This window comes from Monodon monoceros, unplaced genomic scaffold (genome assembly GCF_005190385.1).
Source record: "Monodon monoceros isolate NGI ecotype Baffin Bay Population unplaced genomic scaffold, NGI_Narwhal_1 Super_Scaffold_13, whole genome shotgun sequence".
In the NCBI taxonomy this organism is placed as follows: Eukaryota; Metazoa; Chordata; class Mammalia; order Artiodactyla; family Monodontidae; genus Monodon; species Monodon monoceros.
Window position 1 is genome coordinate 81,722,610 of NW_021703769.1, and position 9,026 is coordinate 81,731,635.

At 47.6% G+C, this 9,026-nt stretch overlaps 1 pseudogene; it reads left to right on the top strand.

Moving 5' to 3' along the window:
- Positions 1-581, top strand: LOC114893796 (annotated as a pseudogene).
- Positions 582-9,026: the final 8,445 nt, after the last annotated feature.

The following is a 9,026-nucleotide window of genomic DNA, read 5'->3' on the forward strand; positions in this document are numbered from 1 at the left end:
ATGAAGACCATTCTCAGCAATCAGACTGTCGACATTCCAGAAAATGTCGACATTACTCTGAAGGGACGCACAGTTATTGTGAAGGGCCCCAGAGGCACCCAGCAGAGGGACTTCAATCACATCAGTGGAGAACTCGGTCTCCTTGGAAAGAAAAAGAAGAGGCTCCGGGTTGACACATGATGGGAGAATAGAAAGGAACTGGTGACTGTTCGTACTATCTGTAGTCATGTACAGAACGTGATCAAGGGTGTTACACTGGGCTTCAGTTACAAGATGAGTTCTGCGTATTCTCATTTACCCATCAATGTTGTTATTCAGGAAAATGGTTCTCTTGTAGAAATCCAAGATTTTGGGAGTGAAAAATACATCTGCAGGGTTCGGATGAGGCCAGGTGTTGCTTGTTCAGTATCTCAAGCCCGGAAAGATGAGTTGATTCTTGAAGGAAACGACATTGAACTTGTGTCAAATTCAGCTGCCTTGATTCAGCAAAAGCCACAACAGTTAAAAACACGGATATCAGAACATTTTTGGATGGTATCTATGTTTCTGAAAAAAGAACAGTTCAACAGGTTGATGAATAAGTTCTGAGTGATCCAGCTACAGAAACTGCAAGAGGCCAGACTCATATGTGATATTTTTAAAATGAATACAATCTCTTTTGACTTGGGCAATTTTTCTTAAATTGATTATCCTTTCCAACTATTTGGCCAGTAAGCAGTTAAGTAAATTCTAGTGTGGCAAGAACAATAACAGAAGGAATGAGTGGATTTTTTTTAGAAAGACTTAATGGGAGAAGTGGCTTGAAGGAATAGCAAGGGTATTTCAGGCAAGAGGAACATGGGTACTGGTGACAGGCAACACTGTGGTTGTTCATTATGGATGAAGAACTTTGAGAGATGTCCTGAAGTTATCTGTAATTTTGCAGAGGCACGAATTTGAATATTTGTGAGGCAAGTGCCTGAGTCACAGTAACTTTGTGTGAAAAAGCAGCTGAGAAGTGATACAGTCTTAGTAAGACTTAGGAAAATTAGAAGATGGAGTTAATTTATATTCGTGATAAACATGGTTCCTGTGGCCCAAGGTTCTCTCAGTTTTACCCTAATTTCAGCCATTTACTCCTATGTCCTAGGCCTTGATATCTAAAAAAAAAACTTATAACCCTTCCATAATCTCTTCATTCCATGTGTCATGCTTCAGATACACTACCATACTAGACTATCTTAACTCAATAGGATTGCCTGTAAACCTCTTCCTTGATAGAAACTCCAAACGTATGATTTCTCAGGCAAAACATAACATTCAAGTTTGATTTCTCTTACATACTATGTGTCTAGTCTATCAGAAAAATCTGTGGGCTGTCCTTCAAAGTAAGGTCTATTCAAGGAATAAGCAAGAAAAAATAAAACCTATTTGGAACATAAAAAGAAAAAAAAAAGATAGGAAAAAGAAATAGTCACTAGTCTTTCAACCTAATTTAATTAGAGAGCCAATTCCAGAAAGCCCGGAGCCAACTCAGAAAACTCACCCTTAAGTTTCCTCTCCTCTAGAACAACTCCTGGTATCAAAATCTGTGTAGTCAGTGTTCTCCAGAGAAAAAGAACGAATGGGATGTGTGAAGAGGGGGAAGTGGCGGGAGGGAGTGGGGGTGATGGTACGATGAATTGGGAGATTGGGATTGACATATATACACTAATATGTATAAAATAGATAACTAATAAGAACCTGCTGTATAAAAATAAAATAAAATTCAAAAAAAAATTAAAAAAAAAGAAATTGTCTCATGCAGTTATGGAGGCTGGCAACTCCAAACTTTGCAGAGTTCACTGGTATGCTGGAGACCTAGGGAAGAAATGATGTTTTGATGCGTCTGAAGGTTCAAGTCAATCTTTTTGCTCTATTCAGGCCTTCGACTGTTTGGGTGAGGCCCACTTAGATTATGGAGGGCCAGCTGCTTTATTCAAAGTCCACTGATTTAAATGTTAATCTCATCCCAAAACACTCTCATAGAAACATCTAGAATAATGTTTGACCAACTATCTGGGCACCATGGCCCAGACAAGTTGACACATAAGACAAGTGAGACACTGAGATAGGAAGGGTGTGGGGCAAAGGAGGGTGAGGAAGCACATCAGATTTCAGGACCAGAGGAAACCTGCCTGAAGAGGCCTCTTTTGAGCTGTCACTTGAATTATAAGAAGGCATCATCAGTATTAGGACCCGGGAGGTGTCCCGAGAGAGAAAGAAAGTACAAACACCCTGGGGTAGGAATGAATTTAGTACGTTTCAAAGAAAGAAGGAGACCAGGAGAAAGAAACAGGAGTGGCAAGAGAACTGGTTCCCTTTTGTGATGGGTCAGCCTTTCCACTGCACTTAGAAGAAAATTCAGAGTCCTCTGTAAGGCCCACAGGGTCTTTCAAGAGCTACCCCAGCCTTCCTTTTCAGTCTTCAGTCGTGCCACTCTCACGGCAGCCTATGGGACCAGGCCGATGAGCAAGACCCATGACTTACGCATTCATGAGGGAGGGACAGAGCAGAGATTGTTCTCAAGGTCACAGTTTCTGGAGCAGGGACAGGGTCACACAAGAAGTAGGACGGAAATCTCAGTAACTGAACAATTGGCGATTGGCTGCATAGATGGCCTTCACCCACCTCCTCCACCTATACTGCATGGACAGTATAGCTTTTTCTTCATGGTGAGGCGAAGAGGAACTCTCTAAAGAGATGGAAATTTCTTTGTGGCAGGGGTGGGGATCGCAGAGTGGGGGCCGGCATCCCGGAGGAAGGCTCCCTCTTTTGGGCAGTGTAGGCGTGCGTCTGTGTACATCTAGGTGTGTGTGTCTGTGTGTGTGCACAAATGCCTACCCAGTCTCTCCTTTACCTTCCCCATCACTAAGCCCCCCAATGTGAAGCCTTCCCACCAATATCCACATGGACTTCAAAGTCACCTCTCAGTTATGGGGGAGAGATCAGTAACCTCAGAGGATGTCTCTCCTAGCTACCTTTATCAATCATCCTGTTACATAAATGATTATGGTTGCCCAACAGGAGGTAAGTGCTATAAACCTTAATAGAATCAGTGGTACAGCCATACATGTCTGGAAGTAATGAGATGGGGAGAGGTAGAAATTTCTCATCTATATGGTGGGGAGTTAGAAAATACTGTCTCAATTGCATGGATCAGTAAACAAATATTTATATCATAGAAGATAACTAATAAGGTGCTTAGTATAATGTGTACAACTGGGGGTTGTATACATTTTATCATCTTTCCTGAGTACTTACTCATCTGATGTTAAGGAAGTTGTCCAAGTGGCGCATTGGGATCCAGTCTTCTCCAGTTTGTCTCCAATTCTACCGTGTCACTAATTCCTCTATTTTTACCACAACAGCCCCAGCCACCTGTTGGCATCTAGTAATGACAGATGAGAGTGAGAGTTTGGGAGAGGGTACCACACGTTGGTAGCTGGCCTACAGGATTGCCCCCAATGATCTCTGCTTCCTGGTCTTCACACCCTTTTCAAGCCCCACTCACACCGTACTAAGGTTGGTTCGTATGACCGTTAGCATATGGAGAATTGATGGTCTGAGATGTCCAAGGTGAGTTTAAAAGATACTGTGACTTCCACCTTGCCCTCTCTCCCTCATCTCTCATTCTGGGGGAGACACGCTGCCGTGTTGTGAGCAAGGCCCAGGTGATGAGCATCTGCGCCTGCCAGCGACACGGAAGCGTGTTTGGAACAGATTCTTCTTCCCCAGCAGGACCCTGAAATGACTGCAGCCCAGGACGACTGCTGGATGGCAACCTCAGGAAAGACTGAGCTAGGACCACTAAGCTTTGCTACTCTCAGATTCTTGACCCTCAGAAACTGTGCGAAAGGGGCTTCCCTGGTGGCGCAGTGGTTGAGAATCTGCCTGCCAATGCAGGGGACATGCGTTCGAGCCCTGGTCTGGGAAGATCCCACATACCGCGGAGCAACTGGGCCCATGAGCCACAACTACTGAGCCTGCGCATCTGGAGCCTGTGCTCCACAACAAGAGAGGCCGCGTTAGCGAGAGGCCCACGCACCGCGATGAAGAGTGGCCCACACTCGCCGAAACTAGAGAAAGCCCGCGCACAGAAACGAAGACACAACACAGCCATAAATAAATAAAATTAAAAAAAAAAAAAAAGAAACTGTGCGAGAAAATAAATGCTTGCTTGTGGGTAATTCATTACACAGCAATAATAAATACATATGCTTAACTAGATTTCCAGCTTCTTATCAGGGTGAGAAACGGCCTAAGCCAATGCCTTGTAAAGATCCTGTTGATCTGACTGGTTACCAGTCAACCATTGTGATGTCATCAGGATTATAACCTCACTTAATAGGGTCCTGGCAACCGTGGAATGGCAAGTCCCAAATGAATAGCGACTTCTTTTGGGTGAGCATATCTATTTCGCCTTTCCTCTTTACTTTCCCAAATAAGGTGATCTTACTCCCTTAGCCAAAAAGGATCCCTGTGGGTGCTTTAAATCCCCATCTGTCTGCATTAACTTGGACTCTGTATCCAGTAGCCTGGAAATACCTGAGTATTGCTCTTTGTAACCCAGTGTATGGCTCCCCGAGTAAATTAAATGGTCAGAGGTCTCTTTGGGAAGGATTTGGAAAATCACTGCTGTGTACATTTGCTGTGGATCTGGCTTCTCTTTTACTGAATGGGTGTTTTGGATCTGAGAACTGGCTCAGGTGGGGAAGCTGGGAAGGAGATTGTGACTTTCCACTGGGTCAGCTGACTTCAGTCTTCTGCAATCCAGATTATATATATATATATATACACACACACACACACATATATGTATTTGATTACATATATTAGGCCTTTGTTGACCGCCTATCTATCTAGTCCAATGTCCTATCAGCCATCTCCATGGATCCCTGCAAGTCAGGTGCCCCCATCTGTCATTCTGACCCTGCTTCCCTCTACAGAAATCATGCCCACATTGCTTCGAATGGGTAGGTGCTGCCACCCAGCCTCTGTCACTCCAGGATCCCATTACTAGAGAGCCCAGTTCTGTAACAGCATCCCCTATTGTCGGCCCTGGCCTACACATCCCACTGGGCGTCACCGAGTTTCTCAGCAAAGCTGGTGGTGCCCCCACCTCTCATGGCCTTGGTAAACAGAGTGTCCTCTGGGTCTTCTTATGAAATATATTCCGCTAGGAGCATCCGTTCTAACAGGTTCACTTCCCTGAGCCTGTTGATCTCTTCCTTCATCTACCATGGAAGTCATATTATCTTGACTTCACTTAATGTGTCTCACTTCTCTTGCCAAGTACCATCCATATGGTGTATCAGAAGCAGTCCACTCAGGGCCCTTGACAAAGTGTTAGACCTATATTATGGGAGAGTGAGCCCATATCTACAAACCCTTCCTTAACCCCACTCCCGCCCCTTGATCTAGCCCATTGGGATCCATTTTGAGGCTTATTTAAAGTTCCTGCTGGTATATATTAGCATGGTCCTGCAAGCTCATTCCATTCCTCCCTTAGCAAGCCTGCAACACTTCCCCAAGTAGGCCATACTGAAGCCTAATTTTATTTTATTTAAAAATTTTATTTATTTATTTAGGCTGTGCCGCATGGCATGTAGGATCTTAGTTCCCCAACCAGGGATTGAACCTGCTCCCCCTGCGTTGGAAGCCTAGAGTCTTAACTACTGGACCACCAGGGAAGTCCCTGAGGCCTAATGTTAGTGATTGGCCTAGCAGCTATGGGGCAGATCCTGGAAAATGCATTGTCTTGTAGGGTACCTGCCTCATTTGAAGCTTCTGCATAGTCTTCAGATTGGAGGGTGGGAGTTGGCCACTTCTACAGGCCCCAAAGGTTCAGAGGAGTCTGAAGTTCTACCACTGTTTGGTTCTCATCCCTAGTTCCTTCTCAGAGCCCAGACTATGGTGTTGGGGATTAACCATGGCTGAGGAGTTGGCCATTTCTAAAGATCAGCTCATTTTAAGTAAGCCTGAGCCTGGTCCTCAGAACGAACGGTCTGCTGTCTGACTGCAGGTGGTGGTTACAACAGGCTCCTAAGCAGGCCCACGGGCTTTGCTGTATATTGATGACGGATTGACCAGAGGCAGTCATTTTCCCTCTTTCAAGCATCAGTGGCCACCTAATTTCAGTTTAAAAAATTACTATTTCCCCCACGTCCTCAATCACCAGAGAGATTGCATAAGCCAATGCAGCCCCATCTACCTCTCTCCCACCCAGCTCCCCCAAGGTGAGGGTCATCACACAGCTGTCAGCATCCCAGCTACCACTTGAAATCCTATCCTTAGACTCTGCTTCTTAGGACCATTCCTGGTACCGACTCTCTAAGCTGGACCACCGAGAAGCAGGGCTTGAGACAGAATTCAGATGCATAGGATACATCGAGGGAGTGTTAAAGGGAGTGAAGGGAGGGAGAGGGCAGGGAAGAGTTAGGCAAGGATGTAGTCTCAGTGGGAGATGAGCTTCCTTCTGATTCCATTGGCTCTGGAATGTAAACCACATCGCAAGACTGGTCACTACTTGAGGCAAGGTCTTTCTGAACCCTTGCGTTGGTGAGCCATTGGTGCAGACTGAAAGGGGGGAGGGTAGGTGGGCTTAGCCTCCCCAGAAGGCAGCTCCCCATCAGCCAAGAACAGTTGTCAGAAGGGGGCAGCTGTGGGTTATTAGCGACTAACATATATAACAGCTGGGAAGAGAATTCGTGAGTCAGCCAGCAAAGCGGATCTAGATGGGGCATTAACAGAGCCCACCACAGGCTCCCTCATTATCTGGAGGGCCTTGAAAAATCTAATTTATTCCTCTTTGACACCTTCTGCTCTTTGATCGTGTGATCACCTGGCTTGGGAGGTGGCGCACTTGGTGTCAGTTTACCTCTCGCCTAAAGACAGTTTTGGTCAAGGCAACTGGCTAAGTAATTAGTGTAGGTCCCACAGCTTGTAAGAACAGAGGCAGAGTGAAATCTTCTCCCAACAGCGTTCACTTTGGTTTCCTCTGGTCTGGAGGAAAACGAATTTCTGGGGCAAAAGCCAAAGACCCAGCTGTTTGAAGGCAGGGACTTCCTAATGTCCTTTGTTAACTACTCTATTTATGTCATGAGTTTGCACTGAAGTGGCCCCAAAATTCTTTAGAGGAAAAGGGCCTCTATGTTTGCTTTCAAAGCACGGAGGAAGGAGCAGAGGGCTGTGTAACAACCCCTCCCCTCCAAAAAGTTCTGTTCTGGAGAGAATGCCAAGGGATTTTTTTTTTTTTTAATCTCTTTTCCTACTCTACTGTATTAAGACGTTGACTGCAGGGGCAGTTTGTCAATAGGATATGAAATGGAAACTGATATTAGAAGCCAAACTTCTCATGTGACTTCCAAAGGAAGCATTTTGAAATAACCACAAAGCTCAGGTGACTGTTAGGCATTTGACTCTTTAATTCCTTCTTATTCTGTATTTAATCACCTGCAAGTCATTTGGAAAAGGCAAGCAAATTACTGGATCCATCCCTATGGCTATTCTGTTCTTCCAAGTCTCTTATTAGTGTTGCCAGGACCGTGCAGGTGAAATTTCATAACCATTCTTCATCAGGAAATAAATTGTGGTGTTAATCCCAAAAGTGGGTCCTGAATTTTGGAGGTTTGGAATTCACCTTTTCCTTTTTGGTTTTCTCAGACAACTTCAGTGTTCTGCTCCAAACGCACAACTGCTATTTCATCACTTCAGTGATTTCTTTCCATAATAGTGAAATTAGCACTACTTTAAAAGACATAGGGGGAGCAATAAGATTCTGATGGCGGCTTCATGGAAGAACAGACACAGGCAGGATTTCTATAAGCAGAAGTAGGAGTGGGGTGTTTGTAGGAAAAAGGAGGTTATGGCTGGGACACAAAAGAGGAGAGAGAACTGTAGGCCTTCAATGCCAGGTAAGGGAGTTGAGATTTTTCCGTGGGCCAAGAAAGTAGCTAAAAGCTCTTCGGAGGGGACCCACATCTGACATGTGTCTTTGAAAGATCATCCTGGCCGCAGCGTGGAAGCTGAGAGTGGAGTGACGGTAAGGAGACTGTGGGAAGGCGAGGGGCGAGACTAGGAAGGTTGCCCCGGGAGGGCGGGGATTACAGCCCGTGGGTAGGTCGGGTGGGTGTGACCTGGTGTAAGGGGTTAGGTCAGGAAAGGAGAGAGAAGAGAGACAGAGGGAGGACTCGTCCCTAATCAAAGCAGGAAACCCCACAGAGAGGAGCAGGGTCGTGGCGGAGGGGAGATGCCACGATCAATCAATTCGTTCTCTGCTCGACCTCGCGGTGGAGACATCCAATAAGCGGCTGGAAATATGGATCTGGCCCTCCGGAGCAAGAGCCGGTCTTGCTCCGGAAGTATGGTCTGGCCCTCCGTTGCAAGAGCAATGCTCGGATCTGAGATGAGATCTTGACGGGATAGGCGGGGGTCTGACTTTTCTGGAGCCGGGTTTCTCCGCTTCCAGTAACAGTTGTCGAAGTCTGATGGCGCGCTGGAGCACCGCTGGGTCCGGTGTTCTTCAAGGCCGGGTCTCTAGGCCGAGGGGCGTCTTCCGGAGCCGTGTCCATTTGGGGGGGCCAGGTGTCCCGCGTGGGCCGTGCACCCGCGCGGGCCGGACTGAGCGCACACGCCGCAGGGCTGTCTCGGCCCTCCCGTCGCGGCCGCCGAGGGCCGCGCGGTCGGCTCCAGCCGGCCGCTGGGGAACGACCTCACCCGCCCGCGCCGTACAGCCCGGCTCCACCAATCAGCGCGCTCCTTCCGCGGCCGACCAGCGCTCCAGAGACGCGCGGGCCAGCCTGCGCCCGCGGCGCTTTGGCGATGGCCCCTCCCGCGCTAGCCCGGCTACTTAGCTGCGCGCTGCGCCTCTTGTGCGACGGCCCCTGGGCGGCGGCGCGTGCGGGCGCGGCCTTGGCGCGCCCCCTGGCGGCCCGGCGGGGCGCTGCGGGCGCGGCGCTGCCTGCGGCGTGTGCGCTCAGTCCGGCCCGCGCGGGTGCACGGCCCAC